This window comes from Danio rerio, chromosome 17 (genome assembly GCF_052040795.2).
Source record: "Danio rerio strain M-AB ecotype USA chromosome 17, GRCz13ab, whole genome shotgun sequence".
Taxonomy (NCBI): Eukaryota; Metazoa; Chordata; class Actinopteri; order Cypriniformes; family Danionidae; genus Danio; species Danio rerio.
The window spans coordinates 31,486,494-31,507,135 of NC_141037.1; the positions used below are offsets into that span (position 1 = coordinate 31,486,494).

Below are 20,642 nucleotides of genomic sequence, written 5' to 3' on the forward strand. Positions count from 1 at the left end.
TATACTACGTGACCTCACAGTGTTTCCATGTTAAATCTCACATGCGTCTGGTTGTGAGACATAACGAGACAAGCAACTATCCTATTGTAATGTCATACAGTGTGAAAACCCCTGTCGCCGATCCATCTTGCAGTGTAAACAGCACCCACAAGTAGACTAGTTGTGCAGTGTGAAAACATCCGTATCACGACTACGGCATTAGTTACATAACTAGTTACAGTAATTAAATTACCTTCGATTTTTCGTTTTTAGGAAATTTAGTTACAGTTGCTTGTAATGCAAAAGGATAGTTCACCCAAAAAATATGTTGTTGTTTACTTACCCTGTAAACACAAAGGGTGATTAAGGCCCAATACCAATTCTACCCCATAGCCCTTCCCCTTACCCCTACCCCTCGTTTTGTGCATTCACGTGAAGGGGTATGGGTGTCCCAATTATCTTTAAGGGCTAGATACCACTTTAAACTGAGATTTTTCAGGACCACACTTGACACCAAGGAGTAAGAAAATTTCAACAACAGCATAGCTGCACCCGGAGGTAAGGAGATCCACAAATTAGTATTTTTTGTCATTATTAAAATTTTTTACAACAAACAAGCAAATGTTTTAATACATTCATAACCGCGTTTTTGTTTTACTGTCATGCTTTAAAAAAAAAAAACTCTGAAATAAATGTTGCTATCTATAATCCCTAATAATAACTCCTGTATAGCAGTCCAACAACATTCTGTCACTCGATGACACTCCAATACCCGGTCAGAAAAGTTTAGTGGCTGGGAATTACCTTTTTACAGTGTCTGCTATAATGTTATCGCTGTTTTTTTTTGTGTTTACAGATAAATATTGCAACTGTGTAAATGCACCGTCCAGTTATGATCTTATTGCCACATTATATTATCATGATAACATGATATATGCCTTCAGTGATTTCCTGAAGATTAATACCAAAAAATAACACAACTAGAATAACTACAGCAGTCGCGATCGTCGATTGTGATGACATATGATGACGTGTGCAGTTGCTGAAGTGCTGTCCCATTTCTTAGGGGTCAATTTTGAAGCCCTTCCCCTTCACGCTCTGTTTTAAGGGCAAAGGGGAAGGGGTCCAAAAAAAGAATTGGGATTGGGCCAAAGTGACACCTTATCGAAAGATCTAGCTGGTTTATTATGCAAACCTATTGGATGAATCATCTTTGTTTACCTAAAAATCACACAACAACAGAAAAACAGAGCTCAAAGCAGCCCACAGTTCTCCGCAGCCCATGAAAACAGGAAAGGATGGAGGTGGAGAAGAATCCACAAAAAGGATTACCTAAAGATTTTCCAGCCAAACAGCGATCTATATACAACTAAAAGACAATCAATCGCTCCTCCTACCCAGGCTTAAGTTAAAGGATTATCAATCTACTAATTACGTAAACAAGTCATCTGTGCTCTAATTTATACATCATCAATATCCCGGTTCTACAAGTTTTTACCATTAATTAAGTTAATTAACAGTTTGCGAATACAGATTTCTTTTTAAGCTCGATTTTATTATGTTAGGTGATTTAATGCAAGTAGAATGCATTGATCAAATGTAAAAATGTTTGATGATAATTTGTTGTAGATAACAGGTTCTTTTTTTGCATGTATCAAACGATCAATGCTATATCATTTCACAAAACAATTATAAGAGGAAATCCTTGACATACAGCTGTCACAGACGAGCTCGATGGGAAATTGTGATTACGTTGTCTCACACACAGGAAATGTGAGTTTATTGGCATTTGTGTAAGAGATCTCTCACCCCATGCTGTGACTGCCAGGCCAGTGCCATCTGCTCATCCCAGCCAGCCTCACAGAGGAAGCCCAAGACTATGCCACCATAGGTAATCCCACTACCCACAATTCCCAGCACCTCAGGGTCAGTCCCTGACAGCTTGCTGGGCCTCGTCGTAGAGGAGACAGTGGGAGACCGACACAGGAGAGCATCTTTCAGACATGACAGAAACATGATCGCATTGACATGATGAGAAATGGCACATCTCGGATTTCTGCTTAAATGTGTTGTTTACACCACATACAGCTCATCGTGTGTGACTTGAATAACTAATTATTGCCATAATTAACGTTACCGAAATAATTAGTCTCTGGAAATGTGGCTTATTTTGAACCAACATGATAAAAATGTCTATACAATGTCATCATTTTAATGATGTTCATTTTTATCAGATTCAATGTGGTAAAAAATTTTAAAGGGTTGTTCACAGAAACATTTATACTCTGATATTATTTACTCCAAATCAACTCATTTATTCATTCATTCGCTTTTCCACTTCAGCCCATTATTAATCGGGGTCGCCACAGCGAAATGAACCGCCAACTTAGGCAGCACCTGTTTTACGCAGTGGATGCTCTTGCAGCCGTAACCCAACACTGGGAAACACCCATACGCTTTTTCATTCACTCACATACACTACAGCCAATTTAGCTTATGCAGTTCACCCAATGCACATGTCTTTGGACTTGTGGGGGAAATCGGAGCACCCGGAGGAAACCCACACAAACAAGGGGAGAACATGCAAACTTCACAAAGAAATGTCAACTGACCCAGTGACCTTCTTGCTGTGAGGCGATCGTGCTACCCACTGTGACACCATGACACACGGATATATAACATGCAAAAAAAAAACATTAAATAAATAATACTATTTTAAAAACCAGGATTTATTGACTTCCAAAATATTCTTTTTCCTGCAATTGATGTCAATGGCTACAAGTTTCCAACAATCTTCTAAATACAGAGGTCAGAAACCTATTTTCAGCAGAGAGCCATTTATGATTTTTTTTTGCAAATGCATTTTTTAAATATATATTATACATATATACAGTTGAAGTCAGAATTATTAGCTCCCCTGTTAATTCTTTTCTTGAATTTCTGGAGAGATTTTTCAACAGAGAGATTTTTCAACACATTTCTAAACATAATAGTTTTAATAACTGTTTTTTTTTTTATCTTTGCCATGATGACAGAGCATAATATTTGATTAGATATTTTTCAAGACACTTCTATACAGCTTAATGTGACATTTAAGGCTTAACTAGGTTAATTAGGTTAACTAGGCAGTTTAGAGAAAATAGGCAAGTTATTGTATAATCAGAATAAAAATAGACAATCGGAAATATATATATATATATATATATATATATATATATATATATATATATATATATATATATATATATATATATATATATATATATATATATATATATATATTTATTTTTAAGAACTGCTTTTATTCTAGCTGAAATAAAAAAAAATAAAACTTTGTCCAAATGAAAAAATATTATCAGACATTCTGTGACAATTTCCGTGCTCTATTGCTCTACAAAAAAAATAAAAAAATAATAATAATAAATCAAAAATCAAAAGGGGCTAATAATTCTGACTTCAACTGCACACTGATCGAACCGTCCTTTTATTGTTAACCGAGTTCTTATTAATTTTTCTGTACAAAAATTACAACACAAAGGGATTGTAATTGTATTTTCAGTAGGACACCTTTGGATTTCTAGTGGCGGTTAAAACTTTTTTAAACCGCAAAATTGAACGGAGACAGTTAGAGAGCCATATATTTTTGGTCAAAGAGAGCCATAGGTTTTCTACCACTGTTCTAAATATATTAAAAGAAAGAAACCCAAAAAGGATTTAAATTCATAAACACTACAGACAGGCAGAATCCTAATTTAATCCATGTTATAGACTGACAGGAGTCAAATTGGATACCAATAAATTAAAAAAGCAGAACTTGACAAAAGAACATGGAGAGTGCTTGTCTGTACGATCACCGAGCTATGCATATGGATATGTTTGTATATGAATCAATCAGTATGAGTCAAATTAACTTTTATGACACCTTTATAATGTAATTTCATCATTATTCAATTATCCACAAATACTGAAAGTCACACAAGGTGTTTGAAATTTTATGCAGGTCATATAATAATTTTCATTTTTGAGTCGAACTACTGCTTATGCTATTAAATTAAGTATTCTGATTCACAAGCTTTTAAAAACATTTACCTTTCTGATATCACTGGCAGGCACAGCACTTTGGCTCCAGCGGGGAAATAATAAGATGAGGAAATCTGTCAGAAAGGATGACCAGTGAGTGAAATCCCATCTTGGTTGTTTTCCGTGTGCTATTTTTGATTTGTTTGTTTCACGGCATTGAATCAATGGTCCTGTCAAGAGTGGTCAGGCCATATTGCTGTGGATAAACACATGAGAGCGAGTACAAGGCCTGTGCCCACACACACACACACACACACACACACACACACACACACACAAACACACACACACATACACACACAAAAATCACAAACAACTTGAAAGCAGAACGCTCTAAAAACACTTTGCTTCACACATTGGGCTCTGCAGCAGACAAGCTGTCAAAAGAATAATGATAATTTACGGACAGGAGAACAAAGCAAATAATCATCGTCTTAAATGGAGCATGAGGAGTGCGTATGGTTGAGAGTAGCCCCCTCTCTCCATCTACACACACTCCTTTACACAGAGCAACCTTGACATGCACACAATTAACAGATGTGAATACATGCATGCTGAAGAGAAGCACATGCAATCATGTACAAAAGTTGCACGCTGCAGTGCTCCAAAAAAGCCTCAAACATGAATCACTTTAGCTCAATAGTTTTGTAGGAAAGTAAGCTAATTGGTTGCATAGCAATTAAATATTCACAAAATCCTTCTCTACAGAAAAAAACATGTGTATCACATGAGCTTCACGTTTAAATTCCATGCTGAACTGAAGCAAAACATAAATCTTGCAGGTTTGGAAGATTTTCACGCGGAAAAAAAGATCACCTTTGTCAATTTGGAACCAATATGTCCATGCTTGTTTCACATATGTTCAGAATATTACCAAGACATTTTAGCAAAACCTGAAAACCTTGCCCCAGGTAGTTTCGGGTTTCAGATGACAAATCCATTAGGGGGTGCTGTCTACATTTTTGCAAATCTTATGGCTCGTTTCCACTGAGTGGCATGGTACGGTATGGTTCGGTACACTTTTATTTCCACTGTCAAAAGGTACCTAAAAGCTAACCGAACCAAAACACTTTTGGGGTACCTTTTTGAAAGGGTACCTATAGCATGACAAAAGGGTACAAAAAGGCAGAGCCAGACATACAGCTGAATGCTATTGGTTTACAGAGATACGTCACACAAGCCAGGAGAATGAAAACAAAGGATGCGCCATTTTTTAATACACAGCCCGGGACATTACATCGCAATACTTTATACATATAATAACAAGCCATGTTCAACCCAAGCTCAAACAAACCTTGTCGTCATCTTAATGAACAGCCACAAAGCCAAGAAGAACAAAATCTGAAATCTGCTGTGTTGTTGTTTTACAATGGCATCTAAAAGTTTTATTTTCTTCAGAGAACTTGCATGCACTTGCGTGTGTCTTACATTATATTTGCAATAATAAACTTCTTGAGCTAATGATAATAACATGCGTGTAATTATCAAAGTGCTTCTGACATCCTTTCAGAAACAGACATACGCGAGAGTGACACAAGAAAAAACAAAGGAAAAGCCAGAAAAAAACAAAGGAGCAAAAGATTCTGTGAGCAACCTAAAACATGAACAAACTGCCATGTGTAATTGTTCTCATGACCTTTTGGACTATTATGAACTCGGAATGATGGAATTACTTTCTAACAAGAGGTTGCATGTGCTGGTGAAGATTAAAGATACAGATGAGAGGTTTGCACTGACTGTGGGCTATATGTTGCATGTTGTTTTTGAAGCCAAATAAGGACTAAATGTAAGCTTTGTGTAGTTTTTCTGTAATTGATAACATATCGGATCAATATAATCAAATCTTGTTCATAGGAACCATATAACATTGCTATCCTTTTGGCAGTGGAAATGCAAGCCTGATAGAGGAGACCCATACTGTACCGTACTGTACCACTCAGTGGAAACGGGCCATTAAATACCCTACTTATGCTATGTTATGTTGTATGTTTCAGATACATGTACTTCTTTAACAAAAAAGTTGGGACTTGTCATACAGATACCCTAGCAAGCCTCTGACATAAATCTTTCCCTAAACCCAACCTATGGTTCTGTTTTCACAAGCGAATGTAAAATAAATGTGCACTGCAACCATGTAGTTTTACATTGATTTCACATTGCTGGAACAGTGATTCACCAGACCCAAACCCAAACGCTCCAGCTTAGTCCCATTATTTATCAGGTGTCACCACAGAGGAATGAACCACCAACTTATCCAGCATATGTTTTATGCAGTGGATGCCCTTCTAGCCGCAACCCAACACTGCGAAACAGCCATCCACACACATACACTGCGGCCAATTTATCTTATTCAATTTACCTGTGCTGCATGCCTTTGGACTGGGGGGGAAAACGGAGCACCCGAAGGAAATCTACGCGAACACGAAAAGAGAACATGCAAACTCCAAACAATCTATGTGCCAACTGACCCAGTTGGAGCTTGAACCAGTGACTTTCTTGCTGTGAGGCGATTGTGCTACCTAATGTGCCACCGTGACATCATCATTTTTAAGGTGTCCTGTGATATTTATTTGGTGTTGTGCAAAGAACTGCACAAATAATCATTTATTTGTTGACAATATGTCCTTATAAATATATTTAGTGTGAAAATGAACAAAAGTTGTTAATGTCACACTGTCCTGTAGCATTCATTCAAACTAGAAACTGTAGTCAAATACATGTTTAAGTACAATTTTGTGGTTTTGCAAAAAATGTATTTCCAATATTCCTCTGTTGGATTTTAACGTGATGCTCATGGTTATTTATTGGCATTAAGGGTTTTAAGAAGATCTTTTTTCATTTATGGAAACTTTTCATTCTACAATGATGTTCTGTTCTTTTCTGAGAAAAAAATACACTTTAGGTTTTTTAAATATTCATCACAATGAAAAAATAAGGTATTTTAAGAATTCTTTAGGTTTTGTTATCAACCCAGGCTTATTCTGAGAACTTACCCGTATATACATTTCTGGAGATTGTCAAATACATCCCCACCCCTTAGGAGAATCCATCAGAGGCTGCTGTGTATGCTTTTTGAGATCTCAAATTCCTCTCGCAAGTGTCCAACAAAAAAAAAAAAAATCCAACAGAGGCCGCTGTCAACTGACTGCTTGACTGACTGCCAGACTGATCGATTGATACACCCTCTTCCTTTCCTAAACCAAACCAATAGTAAAAATCACTGACTGACCCGCCCACCCACTTTCCTTAAACCAACCGACAAATTTAAAAAGCAATTCAGAAAAAGAAAAGCCCATGTCAGATTTTTTACCACATTTTACCACATTCTCACCTTTTTATTCTATTGCTTTTTTTTTTGGCTTCTGTTTTTTTTTTACCCTTTCTGGAATTGTGGTCATCTCCTCTCAGTGTCTTAAGTCCACCGACTTACATGGTGAACTAACTGGACAAACTGGTAGCAGCCAAAAAGCCATCCATACGGACGTAAGTGGTCAGCTGGTGAGCGCGAAAAGAAATGGCGTCTTACCACCCCATAGTGTTTATTTAAAAAATAAAAAATGCTGCCATACGTTCCTCTAGCTATACACAATTCACAATCTCAAGAAATGTATATAGGGCTACTGTGCGTTTTCAGAATGAGCCTATGTTGTTTGTTCTGAACTCAAAATGGTTCTATTGTATGACTGTGAAAATCTTTTGTAATTAATGAGGGAATATTTAGTTTCATATTTAATTAGATGCAAATATGGGTTATACAAAAAGTTTGTAGAAAATAAAAATCCCCTGTGAAATTGTGGGATTTTGTGGCAAATGTTTATTTGTGAATGCTGGAGTGCACATTTATTCATGAAATCACTTGAATTTCAGATGGAAATGCTCCTAAATTGTGTTTTACATGCATTCCTCATACATCACAAGTGATTTTAATGTGAATGCACATGTGAAGATCTGCTTTTTTAGGTAAAGAACAGCACCGTCAAAACCAACAAACAAAGAAAGTAATATTCTTCATAAAATCACTAATAACTCATCAATCTAACAATCAAACTTGTCGAGTGTCCACTGACTCTGATTCTAATCCTGTTCAATGTCAAACGTCATCTCCTCTGAAAAGCCTATAGCATCCGCTTACAACACGCCAGCAGATCTCATTAGCATGCCAGACAACGAGACAGAGCGACAATAGATCACTTCTTCATTACAATGACTCTAATTAATGATGTTAAAAGCCTAAATTAAAAAAAGGGAAAAGGAAAATATCTACCTTTTCACTGACTGAAGCATACCCACAATGCCTGCACAGAGGGAGTTTAACAGTTTAAACTTTGAGCTAATAGTTCAAATTAATTTCCAGTGTTCCTGTCTGAATAGCGCAGGCCATGGCCAATACGTGAGCGTGATGAGAGCACAAGTCTGCTAACAGGATTTGGAGACGCGCTTTACACAGGCTCCATTCGGCTAAACTTTGGCTAATCTAGGTTCTAACATAGACACATTGTTTCTCTTATTGTAACAGAAAACGCTGGCAGCGGATTGAATGTAACAAGACCGATCATGTTGAGCTACTTTGAAAGCTCTGCCTTTTTGAGCTCGGCAGAACACACGAGAAGGGTGAAATTGTCTTTGCCGTGGCTAAGATGAAATTCATCGCAAGGCCATCAGCACTTAATACTCGTCTGCAACTTTTGGAACGCAGGCTTTCTGGGGAAATGATGAATCGGGCTGTTGTGCGCTTGTAATAACCCCCGTCGAATGCAAATGAGAGCTGAAGGAGCCGTAAGACAAAAGACACATTAGCAAAGAACTCTATCCCAATCCGACAAAGAGTTCTGGCTGGCACAATTCACACAATTCAAGTAAGATAAATCCACAGCATTTTCTCTCTGCTCTTTGGGAAAAAGTCTTGAATTCTGAAACGCACATTACCGCGACCTTCAAGCACCCTTCTGAGCTCTTCATGGATCAGACTTCAATACCCTACAGAATGTAAAGTGAATCCTGTGTTTTAGCAGTCTTAAGAGATGGTTTAAGAAAACCTTAAGTAGTATAATGTAAAGATTGTACATATACCATTATGACACGGCCTGATCTCATTTGTATTTATATGTCGTGCTAGCAATTCTACTTTGTTTGGATATTTTCTGTGAAACATAAAATGCACTGTTAAAAATAAAGATTCCAGGAAGAACCAATAAAGGGGTTTTCACCGTGATGCTATAGATGGATCTTTTTTCTACTGCACAGAAACTTTTTAGGTTTGATTTTCACGGTGTTTCATGGAACCAATGATGACAATAAAGAACCTTAATTTTATAAGTGTATCGACATACTGACTGCATGCACAATGTGGACGCATTAACAGTTGAAGTTGAATTATTAGCCATCTTTGCATTATTTCCCCCCAATTTCTGTTTAACAGAAAGAAGACACATTTCTAAACATAATAGTTTAGAATAGTTAGTTAGTAATTTATGATTTTTTTTTGCATTGATGACAGACAGTACCTTAAATTTTACTATATATTTTTCAGCTTAAAGTGCAATTTAAAGGCTTAACTAAGTTAATTAGAGTGATTAGGCAAGTTAGGGCAATTAGGCAGGTCATTGTATAACAATAGTTTGTTCTGTAGACAATCGAAAAAAAATATAGCTTAAGAGGGCTTTTAATATTGACCCTAAAATGGTTTTAAGCAAATTAAAAACTGCTTTTATTCTAGTTTAAATAAAACAAAAATATTATAGGAAGTACTATGAAAAATTCCTTTTAATCGATGTTTGGGAAATAGAAAAATATATATATATTTTTTTTTTATATTTATATAATATTTTTTATATATATTTTATATATATATATATATATATATATATATATATATATATATATATATATATATATATATATATATATATGTGTGTGTTCAATTGTATGTGTACAGTTTATTACTTAGAATAAATATACAATTCTAATATTTCTACAAACATTGTAAAAATGACACATATATTTCTTAGATTACATTATAATACATGTTTGACTAAAAACAGACCTAAGATTCAAAAGGTCATTAAGGTTGTCCTTTCATTATATTAAAAAATCTAAAAGCAAAAGCTGCAATCGGACACAAGTCATACAAGAGTCAATGAGAGAACAGATTTGAATAAGTTTTATCCCATGAAACTTCATATTGTGGTTTTGTTCTTAACCATAAACCAGCTGTCACATGGTTTAGGAGTTCAGAAATAAAAAAGACAAAATTTAGGGACAATTAATTATTTTTTTTCAGCTATTTTTAAAAAGTGTAATATATCTGTAAAAAAAATTATTTATTATAAATGAACAAATGAATGAATGAATGTAAGAATTTAATAATAATTCAAAAAATAATAATAAATGTAATAAAACATGGACAAAACAATAAAACAATGGACATTAATTATACAGAGGCAATTACGGTAACACTTTATAATAACCACATACTATGAACCATTTATTAAGCATTAGCAAATAGTGAACTCATTATCTGTTAAGCATTAACTCTACATTAATAAACGTTAGTAAGCAGTTTATAACTCCAGCTACAAATGCTGTATTCTTGATTTAAAACCACATTTATAATGTGCCTAATATCTGTACTTTCATACTTTGTTAATGATTTATTTTTCATTAATAAATTAATTACTACAACATTTACAAACCAGATAGCAAAGTTTGTTCCTTTTTAAGATTGCCCAAAATGAGTTAGTAAATGTTTAATAAACTATTCAAATTTACATACTAATGGTTAATTTGTATGTTAATAAATGCTTTATTAACTCAACTTCATCCAATTTTGTGACCTAATGTAAAGTGAGGACTATTTATGCTTTATAAATCCCTTCTAAATGACAATTAAAGGCTCAGTTATTCGTTTGAAGATACACAAATAAACTTGTACTTCAAATGAAAAATAAATCTTTGCAACCTTTTCTAGAATAAAATTACTGTACAGTTTAAACATTGCATCTTTTTATATTGTTAAATTATTATATTGTTGTTGTTTTGTGCAATTTTATGGTATATTATGACAATGTTAATCGGCAATGTTTAAACCTTACAGTCATTTTACTTCTTAGATAAGATTGCAAAGATTATTGTTCACTTGATACTGAGCTTTTAATTGTCATAAATAGTCCTCACTTTTTATAAGGTCACAAACTGCATGAAGTTGAGTTAATAAAGCATTTATTAGCATACAGTACATAGTAACCATTACTATATGCTTGAATAATAAGATATATAAATGTTGACTTTAATAGTTTATTAATCATTTACTAACTCATTCAGAATTAACTTAAAAACCAGCTACGACTTTTAAATACAAATGGTTTGTAGATAATGCAATGCTTAGTAAAGAAAAATAAATCATTAACAAAGTATGAACGTACAATTATTAGGCACATTATAAATGTGGTTGTAAGTCAAGAATACAGCATTTGTAGCTGCAGTTATAAACTGCTTACTAACGCTTTTTAAAGTAGAGGTAATACTTAACAAATAATGAATTCACCAGATGCTAATGCTTAGTAAAGGATTCATAGTGTGTAGTTTTTATAAAGTGTTACTGAAAATACATACAATTAAACAAGTAAATAAATAGTTCATAGAATTAAAAAATAGAATCAACGTATAAATAAATACATAAATTGAAAAAACTACTCAAATAAACTAAAGAAATAAAAATGAATGAATAACCGAATGAATGAATGAATGAACAATCAAGCAAATACATGGATTAAAATGGGTAAAAAAATTAATGTACTGTACTTAAATGCCAATTGACAGTACAAATGACAATATATGGAGTATGCGTTAAAACCACCCTTTGCACACAGATACCTATGCTTACTAATGAGTCGACAATCAAAGATAAGCTCAAGTAACAGCTAATTCAGTCCATGCCTTCATCACGTCGGCAAAGCATTACATGGCTCAGCGAGGCTAACAACTGATGAGCTAAACATGTCTCAAGAGCGCGTCTTTGTCCTTTGTATCGCTTCATAATGTGACAGTGCAATTTGAAGCTATAACCTCATGTTAATGCACTGCCCTCAGCATTTGAGTTTTATCTATAACATGTTACAGCGCATTCAACCCCAAGACAAACTGGGACATCAATAAGAGCTTCTGCCAAGGGCACGAACTCATGTGCTGTCCAATCGATACACTGGGAGACTGTAAATACTATTAGAGACAGTTTGCTCTTTTAGTACAACTCATTAGCCAATACGAATATTAAACCTTTAGGAAAAAATTAAGGTAATTATGTTTTTAAGGCAAGGAGATTTGTGAATTCTTGTTTTTCAGCCATTAAAATGACCCTTTTGGTAAAATAAAATAAAATAAAATAAAATAAAATAAAATAAAATAAAATAAAATAAAATAAAATAAAATAAAATAAAATAAAAATAAAATAAAATAAAAATAAAATAAAATAAAAATAAAATAAAATAAAAAAATAAATTCTTGCTTTTAAACCACAAAATTGACCCATTTGGCTTCACAAAAATAAAATAAAATAAAATTATATAAAACAAAATTGAATTAAATTTTTATTTTAATAAAATTGTAATTTACTATTAAATGTAATTTACTATTAAACATAACTCAAACTGTAGTAGATTTTTAAACTAAAAATTTTAAACTAAAAATATAAACAAACTAAATTATCAGAATAAAACAATGAATGAATGAACAAACTAATGAATGAATTATATACAATAAAAAATTAATTTGAATAAAATATATTACCATAATGAAATAAAATGAAAAACTAACTTAAATAAAACAATAGATAAACAAAATTATTGAATAAACTAATTCATAAATATATTTTTAGACAAACCAACTATTAAAAAGCTGAATAGAATACATCAGAATAGAATAATAGAATTGATACACAATGATAAACTATATTAAAGACATTTAGCTCTTTCACTAAAACTCATTGCCCCAATAAGCCTTTGTAAAATGAAGGCAGTTTTATTGTGTTAAACATAAATGCAGCATCTACACATCTCAAGCACAAGCAGTGTTTGTAAATTCATGTTTTTCAGCCAATAAGAATGACCCTTTTGGCTTCACATAATCAGACAGAGGGCAATAAATAAGCAAATTGTGATTTGCTTTTAAGATAATCATAATCTCTGGAATCCAATTCTGGATCCTATTTACTCCGAGTGTGGCTACTCAAAATTAAAATGAGTCTATCAGCCGGGAGTATCATAAATGGGTATTTATCAGGATTAGAGGATTTTGAAGCCCATCTGAACTCTCTCTCTCTCTTTCTCTCTCTCTCTCTTTTACTATGCCGCACACCCCCTACTTTTCTCTTTGGACGCTGCGCAATTACCATGCCACAGTACCAAAAGTGACATGTTTGAAGAACAGATAAAAAGACATAAATTGGCTGGTAATGGCGATATTTCCTCAGCTTTAGAAAAACCCATTTATTCTCTCTCTCAACAAATCAAGGCACTGTCATTCCCCCACTCATCTCAGCGGCCAGAGGGGCCTGCCACAATTTCTCTGCTGTAAGTGAATGGCTGAATGCAGATGAGGCCGTGTGCTAACTAGCGCTCTCGGGGCTCAACCGTATCTGCTTCACGCGCTTTCTCCATTTTTAAATCAGCCATAATGGGGGCAGGACCTCTGGAGCACTAAAAAGAGGGAACTGACATACTGGACAAACTGTGATTTTTTTTTTTCCTGAAGAGGTGGCGATATTACACATCTGTCACTGCTGTGTAGACAATTACCAACGGCAGGACAAAAAAAAGAGAGAGGGAAGTGTGGGAGAGAGAGACAGTACATAGGATAACTGAACTAAACAAGAAGGGCTGGCTCTCAGAGCTGGAGGCCTTTGTCACCGAGTATTGACTCCTGCGTCCCTAATTGTTCATTCATTTATCCAGTGGTGTTTGTGTCGGCGCAGTAATTAAAGGCAATCATGCCGTTTACCCCATACCTTTACTAATGAATAATCATGCGGTTTACCCTGTGTACCTGTGCTAATGAATAAATGAAGCACTGGGAGATTCAAGAGAACAAATGAAAGGCTTCCTATATGTCACTAATATGAACTCTAATAGGAATAATATTTCATATTTAAACCTTGTGATATATAGTTGCTTTATAACTGCGGGTTAACTAAATTAACTTTAACTGTTAAAAGCTATTAATTCAATTTAATTCAAGTTTATTTGTATAGCGCTTTTTACAATAATTATTGTTTCAGAGCTGCTTTACAAGGTGCACATTATTACATTACAATTAAAGTTACAATCAAGTATAATTTACTTTATACAGAATACATTAATCTGCAATTTTATAGCATATTGGTGACCTTTATAGCATATTAGTTACTAGTTAATAAGCCAATTAGAAACTAATAATGATATGGTAACTACTGTAATAACCTTAACTTTCCGAATTGATTGCCTTAACTTTTCCAATTGATTGTAATGCAATAATGTGCACTGAATTTAATGTTGAATTGCGAGTCAAAAATGACCTATGACCGTTTTAACAGCAGAAAAAACCCTCTGAATGATGTTTCGTTCATCTTGAAGCTATAGATAACTTTTTCTAACATTCTAAAACCACAGCATTAGAAAGAATGAACCAGTTTCTATTTTCGAATAGTCTGTACACATACAGTATAGGGCACAACAACTGTCTTAGGGGTCAATTTTGACCCGGCAGCAATTAAAGCAGCACAAAAGCTACAGGCACACACATACACACTCCAACACTGATTAAACATTCATGAAATGCAGCACACTGATGAGGGAAAAACTATAGTTTTTTTATGAATGACAAGGTTGTTTCTTCATGCAAAACACACTCAATTTTTTGTTTTTGTTGTTTTTACTTGTTTAAACTACTCAATTAAAATGGGCTGAAACAACACAATTCTTGAGATTTCATTGGGACAACTTCATTTTTTATGTTCAATCCACATAAATCTGTTAAAAGTGTGAAGTTAACTTAATCAATTTGTGTTGGGACAACATGAATGAATTGTGTGGGACTCTGCATTTTTTACAGTGTAGATTTGAGATTTTAAAATTAAATTCTTTTGGTTTATTTTAGAATTTGGGGAAGGTGGGTCATTTTTGACCCTCAGGACAAACGAAATATGCAAAATTCTAAGATCACACAAGTGTTAATTGACAGAAAAGAATGTTTTTTTAGGACCTCTTCCCCAGAAGATATTCCCAAGAACTTAAAAATCAATAATTTTGCAGAACCTATCTAAAACAGACATTACTGTATACAAATAAATATTCTGTATTATTTCTTCATGAAAACTGTAAATAAAAATGAATAAAATATAAAATTTGAAAAATAAGTAGGTAAAATAGTAAGTTAGTGTGTTTTTACTGACAATAATGTTGGTAACAATTTACAATAAAATTGTATTAACTAATGTTAGTTAATGCATTTAATACCATGTATTTGTTCATGTAAATACAGTTTGTTTCTGTTAGTTCATAAACTCGCAGTGCATTAGCTAATGTTAACAAGCAGGAATTTAGATGTTAATAATGCAATTATTAATACTGCGGTTAATTCTGTTAGTTCATAAACTCGCAGTGCATTAGCTAATGTTAACAAGCATGAATTTAGATGTTAACAATGCAATTATTAATACTGCGGTTAATAAATGCTGTACAAGTATTGTTAATACTTAGTTTGCATTAGTATATACATTAACTAATGACTCCTTATTGTAAAGTTTGAACATAATGTTTAACTGATATTATAATTATACATGCTATTGACTTGCTACAGCACATACTATTCAAATATTCACAAACAAACATACTCTTGTTTTTCTAAACCAACCCCTAACAAAAATAAATAAATAAAATAATAATACCTAACAAAAAACCTAGAATAATACAAATAAAACTTTTCCCCGTTATGGGTTGCAGCTGGAAGGGCATCCGTTGCGTAAAACATGCTGGATAAGTTGGCGGTTCATTCCGCTGTGGTGACCCCAGATTAATAAAGGGACTAAGCGGAAAAGAAAATGAATGAATGAATACAAATAAAACTCTAATATTAAATAAATGGAAATGATAGATGGGATGCAGAATAGGCATGTTGTAAATATGCTATTACATTAATAGAAAGAAAAAGAAATCACATACTATAAACTGCATTAATCTTCATTTGACATCACACACACATCCATATGCATAAGATTGTAGTCAAAATCAGTCTGTGGCCTCACTAAAAGGCCTTATACTTTAAATAAGGTTTACAACCAATTGAGTTATTTTCAAATATGACTTGGATGTAAGCCACAATATGCTACATTCGCATGGATTATAATTAGCTCTAATACTACAGTACACTCGTGTGATGCCAGTGTTGATTAAGTGAAAGCACAGAAATGTGTGTTAAGGTAGCGCTGGAGTGAGGTGAGAGGCGAGGGAAATCTGCTATTCTATATGTCAGGTGTGTGGAGTCAATGAGGCTTGACTGTGCTGGGCACCAGCAGGACTTTTCATGGTCCAGTTGTTAGTTGCATATCAGTTACAGCAAATCAGTAAAATAAATGAGTTGTTAAAAGCTCAAGTTACGCCAGAATGCCAAACCTCCCCAGGCTAGTTCTTACAGTTGTCCTTCTAACACCCTACGCATGTGCTTTTGTTTCTGTATGAACATTTCTTTTTAAAATATCACATTGCTCTGTGTTGCTCTGTGTTTTAATTATACTACAGATTTTGTTGTTGATTGTTTCATGCCAGATATTACTGCTACCAAGACTTGACATTATCTTTTTTAATCACCAGCCACTATGGCTAGTAGTTTTCCAATATTACTAGCCACTCACCATTTTCACTAGCCATAATTTTGTTGTTGGGAAAATATATTTTAAATGCATAAATTTGACTTTAACATACTCAAATTACTTGATTTAAATGTTGTGCTATGTCCACATGCCTCCTCTTTCGTTTAACTTTTTTGTGTTGTGTATGAGCCTGCTCAATGAGCATGAGCAAATAGGTTATGGTTTTATAGTGTCGCATTGCAATTAGTTTTTATTTCACATGACCTTTCAGGGCTCAACACTAAGGATTTAACAAATTTATCACTGACTAAATCAAAAATAAATAAATTATGATTTCTTAGCCACCATTTTTTAATAATGCATCTAAACAAGCAAAATATAGCTGTATACATATATTTTTATAAAAAAAATTTTAAAAAAAATTGACATTTAAAAAAATAATTATTGCTATGTATCTAAAACTATGAGCAGTAATCTGCTCTGGCTAAAGGTCTCATATCACCAGTTAACTACTCATAAATAGGGAGTCATGCTTTTAAAGCAATGTTATTGTAAAAAGTTATAATTAAAACATTAAAAAACAAAGCAGGTGAAAAACATACTGTTTGGGATGAACATATGATCGCTTACATACGGTTAACTTTAGGCCAATGAATAATCTTTTTAAAGAATAGTAAAAGTGAAAGTGGCAACTGCTATTGCTTACAAAAAGACATTTTTTAAGCAGCAGAACTGTGGGTGTGCGAGCATCGCTTTTTGTCCAGTCTATTTCAAAAAGAAACGATCACAGCAGTTGCGTTTCCAGGCACAGTTTCTTCGCGGCCGTAAACTCGTGCGCATTACATCACCTGTGTGCTCGAGTTATCATCCTCTCATTCGGTATTCACCTGCTCTCTATTGCTCGCCTAAACACTGTTTTTGTCAGTTGTGCTGCTTCTTGATTCTAAGATCAAATTTGCATGCATATTGAGCCATTCTTATTGTTGAACCCTGCTTTTAAGAAAACTACAATTTAAAAATAATTTTCAAAGAGCCAAAGTGGCTAGTGAGTGAGGCTGTCTAATCTACCACAGCTGAAATCTACCCGCATTTGGCGGGTGTTAATGTCAAGCCCTGACTGCCCTGACAGGCATTCATTTTGTAGTTTTCATCTGTCTGAAGTTGTATAAAAGTTATGTGCATTGATCATCACAGTTTAATAAAAAGGATAGCACCAATTCCCTGTTTACAATTTAACTCGTGCAATTAAATGTGCTCAAATTGCAGTTTTTCAACACTAAAACTGGCTGCCTATGTATGAAAGTAAAAAAAAAATCATATTATCGTGCTTAAATCATGGCAGTTTTGAAGTGAAATGTCCAGTAAGTGCTGATAACTTCAAATGAAATGGCTGATGAGTGGGGCAAAAAGTTTAATGCTTTATCACATACAGTATCACATACACTAAATCCCACACTAAACCTAACTGAGATTGTTAAGGTAAATGTGTGGCAATTTTACTATATTAGATACCCATAATCATAATTTACATGAAAAAAATTAAGGTTGTTGGAATTCCTGATTATTTATAACAATATTCATTAATATTTTACATAATATATTTCATTGGATTTTTAAAAAAATATTTTTAGCATTTTAACATTTTTATTTCAGCTAAGGCAAAAATTTGAATTGATCATAAACATCTTTAATCTGTCATCTAATACAGAGGTTTTAAAACTGGGTCCACAAATGAATGTTTATTCATTCATTAATTTTCCTTCGGCTTAGTGCTTTATTCATCAGGGGTCGCCACAGTGTAATGAACCATCAACTTCAACTTATCCAGCATATGTTTAACACAGCAGATGCCTTTCCAGCTGCAACTCACTAGTGGAAAACATCCATACACACTAATTTACACACATACACTACGGACAATTTAGATTATCTAATTCACCTATAGCACATGTCTTTGGACTTGTGGGGGAAACTGGAGGACCCGGAGGAAACCTACACGAACACGGGAGAACATGCAAACCCCACACAGAAATGCCAACTTACCCAGCCGGGACTCCAACCAGTGACCTCCTTGCTGTGAGGCGACGGTGCTAACAACAGATCCACCATGTCGCCCACAAGAATGTAAATTAAAATAAGAAATTATGAATTAAATAAATAAATAAATGATTAATCAAAATAAACAGATTAAATAATCTTAATATCATTAACACTTACATAAAAATAAAACATTCAAATAAAAAAATGGATTAAAACAATCTAGAATATAACATTTTCCAAATAATATTAATATCAATAATGTTATATTCATAATATTAATATTGTATACTGTATGCTATCCGCACTTTAGGTTTTATATTTAAGAGATGGTGGCATCTGAAATATTCAAACCCAGATTTAAAAATGACACAATTTTATTGTATAAAAATTAATGTTATTTTATTTTATACAAATAATCTCATATGTTTTTAAATCTGCATTTGCCAATTGCACCTAGAGTAACATGCACTGTAAAGGGGGATGGTGGGACAAGATAATAAAACAGATGACACAAGTGGACATTGTCATGGTTTTGGCACAGCTAATTAAAGCCTGTTTTTCCTGATCGGGCTCAGTGAGTGACACTGTGATTAATAGCGGTAAATAATGGGAGATGAGGCTGTGATTCTCCCTCCGCACACCTGTGTGCTGCATGCCATATTGCAAGACTGACTTTAGAAGGCCGACATCTGGTGCCTGCTCCTCTCGCTCCCAATATTTAAAGATGAGGCGCTGAAGCCAAGTCACACTTCAGCATCAACCAAGAATGTGTGTGTGTGTGTGTGTGTGTGTGTGTGTGTGTGTGTGTGTGTGTGTGTATGTGTGTGTCCACATTAGCCCTACTTTTTCAGTCATTATCACAAAATGAACATTGATAGAAATACTCTGAAATCAACATGTATGAGAGATTTTTGCATGCCATTTAAGGTCACTGCTATGAAATAATAAATGTTAAAGCAGGTTGGCAGGAGAAATAGAGACAGAACAGATTTCTAATCTCAAATGAAGCATGTAAATCCTTTAATTCATCTAATGGTGTTCGGTACAGGCTGTGATCACGTTTCAAATTCAGATCAGATCAGGCCAGATTGCATAACACCATCCACTATGGCAAATGTGACAGGCTTATAGCATTAAAAAAGTTTTACGGACTGTTTTTTATGTACATTATGAAAATGATTCTTTCTTGTTAATTAATTCTGGCATCATGCAGGTTTGCCATAATTTATTTAAAAATGAATTTTAACAGCTAACAGTAGTGGCCACAAATAATGTTTTGTTTACAAGCTAATTACCTAATCTTTACATCTAAAACAAAACTGCTGAACCTAATCACAGGAGCCTAATAGACAATGCCCATTTACAAATCATTTATTTGCACCCTTAGCATTCTGGTCTAAAAAAGAAGGCGTGTTAAGGCGCATTGCTGGCGCGTTGTTATTTTGAGGAACTAAAATACACTGTTCAATAGACTAGCTTAGAGGAGGTCTAAAGTCCAGCGCAGAGCACATTAGTTGTGTGCCTTGCGTACACATTGCTTAATACACACAGGATCTACAGCAATACGCAATTATCTTTACAAATGAAAAAGAATTAAAGGATTAAAATAATATGAAAAACTATTATCATTTCTAGCCTACATAAAAATAAAAACCCCTGCCTTCATGCCTTCTTCATCTCGGGGGGGCTTTTTCAGTTTATTCAT

General features: G+C 33.9%; 1 long non-coding RNA gene across 2 annotated transcripts in view; it reads right to left on the reverse strand.

Annotated features, from left to right (window-relative positions):
* LOC147839960 (uncharacterized) overlaps positions 1-20,642 on the reverse strand; it is a 136,841-nt gene that overhangs the window by 40,787 nt on the left and 75,412 nt on the right. The window contains exon 5 of one of the 2 annotated variants that reach the window (XR_015513510.1): positions 4,069-4,255. The exons of the other annotated variant lie outside the window; for it this stretch is intronic. This is a non-coding gene — a long non-coding RNA (uncharacterized LOC147839960). Of the gene's footprint in view, positions 1-4,068; positions 4,256-20,642 lie in introns of those variants that run through there. 2 annotated transcript variants of the gene reach the window in all.